We start from the raw sequence: 10369 nt of genomic DNA on the forward strand, positions 1-10369 counted from the left end.
CTAGCCGCTTGACCAAATTATTAGCAGGGCTCTTGGAAAGTTCCAGGTGTCTTTGCAGAAAGTTATTGATCCATTCTGCTGAGTTCGGTTATTCAACTTTCTGAGATTTTCGACGACTTTCCCTAACTTTTCCACTCCATGATAATTATTTCTTCTTCGTTGAAAGTATGCTGCTGCGGATGGGCGGTTCTTTTGCATCCGCCGTATAGTCCGGACCTTGCACCAAGTGACTACCACCTGGTTTTGTCCATGGCGAACGAGCTAGGTAGTCAGAAGTTAGCCACAAAAGAGGCCTGTGAAAATTGGCTATCCGAGTTTTTTGCCAATAAAGAAGCGAGCTTCTATAACAGGGGTATTATGAAGTTGGCATCTCGTTGGGAACAAGTCATCGAACAAAACGGCGCATATTTGACTTAAAACAGATGATTGTATAACTAATTTTATGAACAAATGAAAATTCAAAAAAAATACCGCAGGACTTTTTTGACAGCCTAATACTTCACGGTGAAAACGAAATGAAGTGTATCCACGATGACAACGGTACGGTGTCGACATCTGGACACGAAAATATTTTCCCACTAAAACTTATCATTATAAGAACAAATTATCTTCAGATGAAATGTTTGTATGAGATTGTTTTACCACATGAAGAAAACAAAGTTTTCCATTCACATTGAACACTAATTTGAAACGGAGAAGTTAATCTTCATTGATAAGTTTTATTTGAATAGTGCTCATTCTGCCTGAAAACCCACTATTATCTATGACGCTTCACTAACTCGTGGAAAGTAGTTCAATGATGAGCCGTGGGTCCATAAACTGCACAAATTTTATTGGCAGCTTGAGATGCATTTTTGCCTTTGTCATAGTAGTACTGTAAAATATGTCGGATTTTCTCTTTATTTTGCTCCATATTTGCGACACTATAACTCACGAACGACTTAACCAAACAAAACACTGTCAACGACTATATCATAGCGCGCAAAAATACCTTTCCAACAAGCTATAGTATGACTCGATACAATGAATACAACTAGAACTACGCGCTTACAACGACACCTCGCGGAAATACCGCAGGACTTTTTTGACAGCCTAATATATTCGAGAATCAGGCCCTTTGTTTTTATTTTTGACATTTTTTTTGTCAACAGCTAGGTACTATGCTTGACGCAATAGTGACTATCAGTGACATTAATTCAACATTCTTGTTATGATCTTGGAATGATATTGAGTCTGGATTCTGAAGCATTACGGTATTCTCCAATCGATTGATTTCATCCATGAACCAGACTATGATGAAACTATTACTATAATGAATAATGAGAATGGTCTATTCTATATATACCTGAAAACTTGGATGTTGTTCTTAGTTGGCATTGACTATCCCAGAGGAACTTCACCTTCTAAACGCAATACTTGCTTAATTTTTTAGATTTTTAGATTAGATTTCCATGCCAAATAACACGCTTTGACTGTTGTGGCAAGACATTTAGAGTGACAAGATCGAGACTACTCATATACCCATGCAATTTAACAGCTTTTCTCAATGCTGAGCATTGATGTTACAACTTTCAAATAGCTTCTTAATGGCTGGAAGCGAATGAACATGAAAGTTCATTCGAAAACAGAAAAATAAACAAAAAAATAATAATTCAGAACAAAGGCGTGTAATACCCGATGACAAGTATGGAAAAGTTCATTCGCTCATTTCTCCACACCTAATTATAAATCACTCTAGTATCTGCTTGAAATAATCATGGCGAAAGAATGCAGCAAGCAATCGTGAGATTGCACGATGAATCATTTTACACTCCCCGACCATCTTTATTCGGGACTGATAGTGAACATAACAAAACAAAGAGTGGAAAACAACATTCAATGAATGAATACTCCTCTGGAAAGATCGTACGAAATAAAATAACAAGTGAGTCAAAATAAACTGAATCTGCGTGTATGTATGATTTTATTTTCCCTTGTACTCTTTTCCTTGTCAGCATTCAAGTGCAAATGAATCCCCCTTCCCGTTCACCAATAACTTGCGTTAATATGGTCTTTTGCGTTGGCTTAGATCGTTTCATACTAGAAAAAAAAAAAATGTAATTGCAAAAGTGCACAGGAAACAACTCGATTTCAACTATCTACCTATATTTTACTGCCGCGATTGAGGCTCAATGATTGCTTTTTGAGTGAAAAACGAATGATTTTACAGAGACACTCGCTGGCTCAAGCAAAAGTTTCCAATTTGATTCTTTCACCATCTAACGTCATTCCGAGAGGCAAATGAGGGAATGCAAAAATTTCTGAGAATAGATGAGCGGAATCGAGACAGTATTTTTCCGTTCTAATCGAGAATGAACTTTGCGAAGAGGATATGTGAATGTTTTGTGTCTCAAATAAAGTGAGGCATAAACGGAGAATAGGGTGAGTTTTATTTCAGAATGAGTGTTGTTGAACGAATTTCGATGCGATTTTGCCCATACCTGCCCGATGAAATGATCATACGCTCAACATGTGATGCGTACACATTCAGGTGTTATTCTACAGGTTGAAATCCCAATTGCAAGAGTATTGCGATATTTGGCAAACTTGTGTATTATTCCCGCAAATGCAGGACGATTGAATCAACCATTTTCAGCTACTTATAAAAACAACGCAAACCAATCCATACGCTCCTTTCAGGACCACCAAAAGCTTCAAATAATAAGTTAATTTTCAAACAATTATATAATTCTTGAGTAAGCCTGAGATAATAATAAAAATTGAAATTTACAGACCTAAGTGATATAATATGGGGCTCTTTGGAAAAATCGTCCTATGTTTATGAATAACTTTCAAACATTCCAAAGTATTTCGCGAAACCATCAAAACGAAATATATCACGTATAATTTCTTTGCACATAAATGGGCACTCCGTTACCAATCCTAATTTGATTTCCGATACCTAAACGGAAAACAATCATGTCGCATTCCACCACCACCAAACCAATTTGACTTTTAAATATAATCGAACTGTGCAAAGCTAAAAAATAAAGTGAGAAAGGAGCAGGAAATCGAAACGTCGAAAAAATCATCGGTGCGATAAAACAGAAACTGGATGTAAATTATGCATAATTATGGCACGTGCTCATTGCTGCTGCTGATGAGGAGCTAAAGCGAAGATACTAAATAAATACAAAACGAGTTTGATTCAGCAACGTCGTCTCCACCGGGGTGACTAACTGCTGTCGGCCAGACTTCAGTGCCTACCCCTTTCAGTGCTATGGGTGCAGTTGAGCGCGGTGTCACTTTGACACACATATTAAATCGTCCAATGAGCCGGTTGCTTAAATCATGCGCAACCAACCGCCCGCCCGATCAGTAGTTCCGATGGAAATCGTCGTCAAATCTGGAGGTGAATTTATTGTTGATTTCAAAAGTATGCTAGGCGTGTTTGAAAAAATGGCGAGTAGAAGCCACCTACATATCTTGATGCTACGCTGCGACACTATAGTATAGCGAACTGTTGTTTTCAAGAATGACAACCAATTCACTAACCGGTAAATAATGAGATGACACGATATCGAATGTGTGCGTTTTATTCTTATTTTGCCGCTAATCGTTCCACCTTGAAACTGCCGCCCGCATCTATCAGGTGTGTTTTGATCATGTAAATGTGGAAGCTTGACAAGTTCGCCCCCAGAATCATATGCCCAGATTTATACAAGTACGCGGAATACCTGTAGTACTTAATACATCGCTAATAGAAACGATCCCCATTTCGTCATCTTCGACAATAAAAACGAGTTTTGTATGTATTTCTTCACATGATTTCTATGTCAATTTGGCAATTCATCGAGCTAGAATGAGTCATCAGGGTTCGAAACCACAAGTTACGATAATCGCGAAGGCAACAACAAAGATAAGATATAATGTGAGTGTTTTGCGCGATAACTAATTTTCCGGTAGTATACAATCATTGATTCGAAAGTTGGATCTGTAAGAAGTGTAAAAATAGAAGCTGAACATAGAGGCGAATGAACTGCAAAGTTTAAAGCCTCTCTAAAACAAAAAGATAAGATAAGATAAAAGCTGAACATGTTGTAATCTTGGGGAAGATAATATAGTTCGAGGGAGTCTCCGTAGCCACATTGGCTACGCGTTCGCTTAGTAAGCGATCGATCATGAGTTCAAAACTCAGGGCCCTCAATTGACCATCTTTGTGTTGTTATAGAATAACTATGTCCACAGAGGGTCAGTTAGAGGCGAATGAACTGCAAAGTTTAAAGCCTCTTAAAGCCAGGAAGGAGGAAGACCAAGGCTGTGCTGTAATGGAGGAGAATTATCTCTTTCGAAGTCTTCTGAAAATACATCGTCTTCTCCTCTTCATCTTCTATTTAATATGTCTTTAAAAACTGGAATATTCCCAGACAAATGGAAACAATCTTTCTTAGTACCTATCTTCAAATCAGGCTCAAATTCTGACATCCGTAATAACCGTGGCATTGCTATTATCTCTCGCATTCCTAAATTATTTGAATCAATTATTAATGCAAATTCTTCAACAAGTAAGAAGTCGAATTACATGTAGACAACACGGTTTTTTCAAATGCCGCTCTACATCAACTAACCTATCAGCATTCGTCACCTTTTTACTAAATGCAATGGACAATGGCAAACACGTAGAAGTCCTCTATACGGACTTTAGTAAAGCATTTGACCGAATCGACATCCCATTATTAATCTTCAAACCGGAAAAATAGGAATAGCACACAGTCTTTTGAAATGGCTTAACTCATATTTAATAGAACGCGAACAAATAGTTCGTTTCCAAAACAACCATTCAAACCCCATTAAAGTCACTTCGGGAGTGCCGCAAGTATCCCATCTTGGCCCTCTTTTTTCATTTTGTACATTAATGACATTTCCTCTATTATTAGGTGTATAAATGTTCTCAAATATGCTGACGACATGAAGCTCTTCGTGGAAATTGGAAATGACAGCGACTTTGAAGCATTCCAGAATGAAATAAATGTATTCTACACGTGGTGTAAAAAAGGCCTCTTAGAACTTAATGCAAAAAAAATTAGTGCAATAACATTCAGCAGAAAACAACAAACACCAAATATTGTAATATCCCTAGGAAACGAAACTGTAAAAAAAAGCAGAATAGTCAGAGATCTAGGCGTCATTCTTGACTCTAGACTCACATTGATTGAACACCACAACTCAGTAATAAACAAAGCAAATAAAGTGTTAAGCTTCATAAAACTCTTTGCACATAACTTCCAGGACCCATATACAATGAAAACATTATACACCACATATTAGGCTGTCAAAAAAGTCCTGCGGTATTTTTTTTGAATTTTCATTTGTTCATAAAATTAGTTACAATCATCTGTTTTAAGTCATATGCGCCGTTTTGTTCGATGACTTGTTCCCAACGAGATGCCAACTTCATAATACCCCTGTTATAGAAGCTCACTTCCTTATTGGCAAAAAACTCGGATAGCCTATTTTCACAGGCCTCTTTTGTGGCTAACTTCTGACTACCTAGCTCGTTCGCCATGGACAAAAACAGGTGGTAGTCACTTGGTGCAAGGTCCGGACTATACGGCGGATGCAAAAGAACCTCCCATCCGAGCTCCCGGAGCTTCTGGCGCGTCACCAAAGAAGTGTGTGGCCTGCCGTTATCCTGATGGAAGACAATGCGGCCTCTGTTTATCAAAGATGGCCTCTTCTTCATGAGTGCTACATTCAAGCGATCCAGTTGTTGGCAGTACAGGTCCGAATTGAGCGTTTGGCCATAGGGAAGCAGCTCATAATAGATTATTCCTTGACAATCCCACCAAACACACAGCAGAACCTTCCTGGCCGTTAATGAGGGCTTGGCCACCGTCTGAGCCGCTTCAGCGGGCTTCGACCACGACCGTTTGCGCTTCACGTTGTCGTAAGTGACCCACTTTTTATCGCGAGTCACCATCCGCTTCAGAAACGGGTCGATTTTGTTGCGATTCAGCAGCGATTCACATGCGTCGATACGGTCAAAGATGTTTTTTGCGTCAACGTGTGTGGCACCCATACATCGAGCTTCTTTGTGAATCCAAGCTTCTTCAAATGGTTAATAACGGTTTGATGACTTATCCCCAGCTCTTGGCCGATGCTACGGCTGCTATTATGCCGGTCTTTCTTGGCTAATTCAGCGATTTTGTCGCAATTTTCGACGACAGGCCTTCCGGAGCGTGGCGCATATTCGACGACCTCTACACCAGAACGAAAACGTTGAAACCATCATTGTGCGGTGGAAATGGAAACTGTATAGGGTCCATAAACTGCACAAATTTTATTGGCAGCTTGAGATGCATTTTTGCCTTTGTCATAGTAGTACTGTAAAATATGTCGGATTTTCTCTTTATTTTGCATTTTTTTTTTATACTGCAGCTTTGTATGGAATCCTTATATTGTGGCACACGAAGAACGCATAGAGTCTGTCCAAAAACAATTTCTTTTGTATGCACTTCGTAAATTGAACTGGACATCATTCCTTCTTCCCTCATACGAAGCACGCTCCACGCTGATCAACATAGAAACACTTAAAGAACGTAGAAAACTTTCAATGCTTTTCTTTGTAAACGATCTTATTTCACAACGTGTACAGTCAGCGGAATTGTTATCTGGCTTAAACTTTTATGTACCAGGACGTCAATTAAGAACAAGGAGCTTATTCCAAATAAAAGCATCTAGAACAAATTATGCAAGCAACGCTCCTGTAAATCGCATGATGCTTATGTACAATCGTCATTGCGACAAAATTGACATCACAATGAATAGAGAGCAAATTTAAAACATGTGCCGTGGAAATAACAATTAGTTAGTAGTTGCACAAAAGGATTTTGCATGTGTGATAAAAAAAGTCATAAACTGTGATGTTTAATTTCAATATTAACGTTAAGTCCCGAATTGTACTTTCTACGCTTTCCATTCAGCTCGAATCAAAAGCGTTTGCACAATACCAGGATCGGTTCCTCGCTCGCAAATATATTTATTGTATAAAAAGAAAATAGTCAGGAATTAAACTAGAAAGGGGTCACATATTGTAAAACATCCGAAAACATTTTTGTTTTCTATATTCGCTTGTTTTGTAACTGTTGTTCGACACGGGACTAAACGTGTTATGTCATGAAACTTTATAAATTATGTTAGTTAGAGTCTCGATTTCTCCAAAAATACAATTATCTAAAAACCAAAGCAAATCAAATGAAGTCAGAAGTACAATAAACGATGTATCTACACTAGAGGCGTGTGAGCCGAGAAGTTTAAGGCCTCTTAAAGTCAAAAGAAGAAGAAGAACAATGTATCCACATTAACATTCCAAAAACTTCAAAACTTGAAGAATCACTTCAGTTTCAATTGATTCATTTTAACGATTTTGATTACTCTCAGTAAAATAGAATAATAACTGTATTAATGAGCTTTCAGAGCCATAAAGTTTACCAAATCGTAGATATATTTCCACAGAACCAATACAAATTATCTGATAATGGTAAATTATTTCAGAAAATGCTTATACAACGCTAAATGTTGGAACTATCACTGGAACATCTACTCTAATTTGGTATTTTTGGTTTGTTTTACCAACATTCACATGAAATTCAAAATTTTTGGATTCAGCTTTGTATATGTTTGTGATTTTGATCTTTCTAACTTTTGCGTACGATGTATAATAATGATAATGATAATAATGATTGTTGATTTATTCAATGTATTATTTCATGTTTTTCTAACAGAACAATACAACCCAAATCATTTTATTTGGTATAGTGTATTTGTTAGTTTTTAGATGACATTTTCATTGTAAATGCAAACTGGACACGACCAGAGGATTGAATATCAGGACTAAACCAGAAGAATTCGTAGAACATTCGAGAAACCAAAACATGAATCACATAGAATTTTGTATGAATAGATTCTATGTGATTCATGTTGCATAAAATAGGAATCTATTGAATAGGATGTGCGGCAAATGTAGAAAATATAGTTTCAGTAATTTCTATAGAACTTGCCAGTGCAAAAATATTTGTAAAAACACAAACTTATGCTTATGCATTTTTATTAACATTCACAGAACTGAAGCACAAAGTCACGAACAAGGCAAAAATTAGCATGACATATGCTGCATCATAAAAGTCCTCTCTCACATAGCTGTTATGATTCATTTTTCAATGCCTAAATGCACATTGTCAACAACTGAGGCTAGCGACAACCAATGCAATATGTCTAGTCCTTCGACGATGGTGAAATTGTTGGAAATCGCTTATCTACGGAGAATTCCTGCTACGCACAAACACACACGCTTCCACTCTCGTCGAAATGAATGCACTCTCGAACCAATTTTATGTTTTGTTCCAGCATATAAATATGATTCATACTTGTGTTTTTACGTAGATAAGTTCTCACCTGTTAAACCGTATGGTTGTGATAACTAGGAAGATTACAACTGATATTTTATTGCACCGTGTTTTCAGTATAGTATCGCATTACTTCTTTTACTGTTAACTTTGCCAGCTGTCAAAAAAGAAACTTTAAACTCACACCGCAACTTGGAGCATACTGGGTTTTCTGCTTCACTATACACATACTAAGGAGTTCAATTTTTTTGGAGGATGCCACTACACTCCGGCACTCCGTTCTCCTCGAATATGCACACATTCACCATTTGTCGATTCGATGAACACCAAATAAGAAACTTCTTTTTTCCATTTCAATTTACACCATACTTTTTAACTGAGTTTAAAGATAAAATCTGAAATATGCAATTATCTTAATAAATGCAGATAGAAACTAACTGCGTTTCGATGCAACTGATAGTCAAACCTATGATATTTCGAATTTGACATGAGATTAAGCAAATATCGCAACAATCTACATTCAAACGAATGTTATAAAATCCATAAAAATCCTGTCACTGCCAAAACATCATCACAATGTCGCAAACCATATTTTAGAAAAAATTGGTGTATACCTCCCCGATTATCCATAAAAACGACTTTTCGATGTATGTGCGAGAGCACGATTTGGCATGTTTTCGTGTTAGTTTGTTTCAGACTTACTTTAGCAAAAATTTCTCCGCTGGCGCTGGTCTGGTATGATCCGCTCTGCCGTGTAGAAAAAAAACGAGAAACTAGAAAATCAGTGACTCCACACTTCCGGGAACGAAAATTGGTTTTATACGCGATTTCACTCACAAATCAACTTTTTCAACGATTACGGGTGTGAAATTCACTCTACCCAATCTTATTATCGAATTATTCCAAGCTGTAACACGTAAAATTCACCTTTTCTCTTCACTTCAATCAATCGTATGCACATCTGCCGCATCGGCGAAAAAGAAAACACCGCGAGATGACGTCTCTAGACTTCAATCGGAGTGAGTTCGAAATGTAAACTGCCGTTCATTTCGATGCTCTCTTGCCACGATCGATGGTTTGCTCGGTTTGCTCTGCGGTGGAAACTTTCCCTTTGTCTACATTATTTTCTACACATAACGAGATGAAGAAATAATGGTGGGAAGCAGAATTACTTCAAATGAATAGATACCACGAAGCAACAATGAAGTTTCTCTATTTTTGTTGTCAAATATTCTGATAAAAAATGTAGTACCAGTTATACCATCAACGACCAAGCTGTAAAATTTTTTTTTTGACGAAAGCCATTGGTTTAATTTTGATTATTAGCGTTGGAGAAACCTCTATGTTGGAGAAATATTTGTTCCAATCTTCCATTTTCCAGAAAATGGCGAACATCGGCTAAAAAACTGCATTATCCAAACGCGCTATGTACCTCGTTTTGATTGGTCCAATGTGTGCTTTTCGAATGGTTCCGACCAAAAGGAGCAATCAGAGTAAGGCAAGGCGCAAATTGAGACGCATATAGCGCGAGTAACTTGGCGCGATATAGCGCCTGTTTTTGTGACTAATGGAAACAGATAGAACGGCGCAAATTGGCCAGATGACGCGAGATGGTGAAGCGCTCGTGAGACACGACTCGCGCGACGCTGTGGCTGAACCACAGTTTCTCGTGCTGGTCATGCCAGTAGTGATCCCCGATAATCGTTCGATTAATCGATTAATCGAATACTTCCTACAGAAATCGATTATTAATCGAACGAATACTGCGCAACCAATAATCGAAGCGAACGAATAGTTTACGTCGATTAATCGATCCAAACCCAGAGAAAAAAAACGTATGGCCGCTGCAGTTTTTTACTGAAATTCAATCATTATCTTTGACGCTCCTCTGGGATCGTAAACAAAGCTCAATGGCGTCAATGCGAATTGAGCTTCGTTAACGAGTTTAGGGGAGCGTAAAAAATAATAATTGATATTCAGGCGGA

General features: G+C 37.8%; 1 protein-coding gene across 10 annotated transcripts in view; it reads right to left on the reverse strand.

Moving 5' to 3' along the window:
• The window catches only part of LOC129765017 (microtubule-associated protein RP/EB family member 1), a 44977-nt gene extending 35501 nt beyond the window's left edge, over nucleotides 1-9476 (reverse strand). The window contains exons 1-2 of one of the 10 annotated variants that reach the window (XM_055764789.1): nucleotides 9222-9470; nucleotides 9087-9131 (exon numbers count right to left, since the gene is read on the reverse strand). The gene's annotated coding sequence lies outside the window, so the exon portion shown is untranslated. Of the gene's footprint in view, nucleotides 1-8433; nucleotides 8676-9086 lie in introns of those variants that run through there. The other 9 variants (XM_055764791.1, XM_055764790.1, XM_055764792.1 and 6 more) reach the window with 9 other exon arrangements.
• Nucleotides 9477-10369: the final 893 nt, after the last annotated feature.

This window comes from Toxorhynchites rutilus, chromosome 2, assembly GCF_029784135.1.
Source record: "Toxorhynchites rutilus septentrionalis strain SRP chromosome 2, ASM2978413v1, whole genome shotgun sequence".
Lineage (NCBI taxonomy): Eukaryota > Metazoa > Arthropoda > Insecta > Diptera > Culicidae > Toxorhynchites > Toxorhynchites rutilus.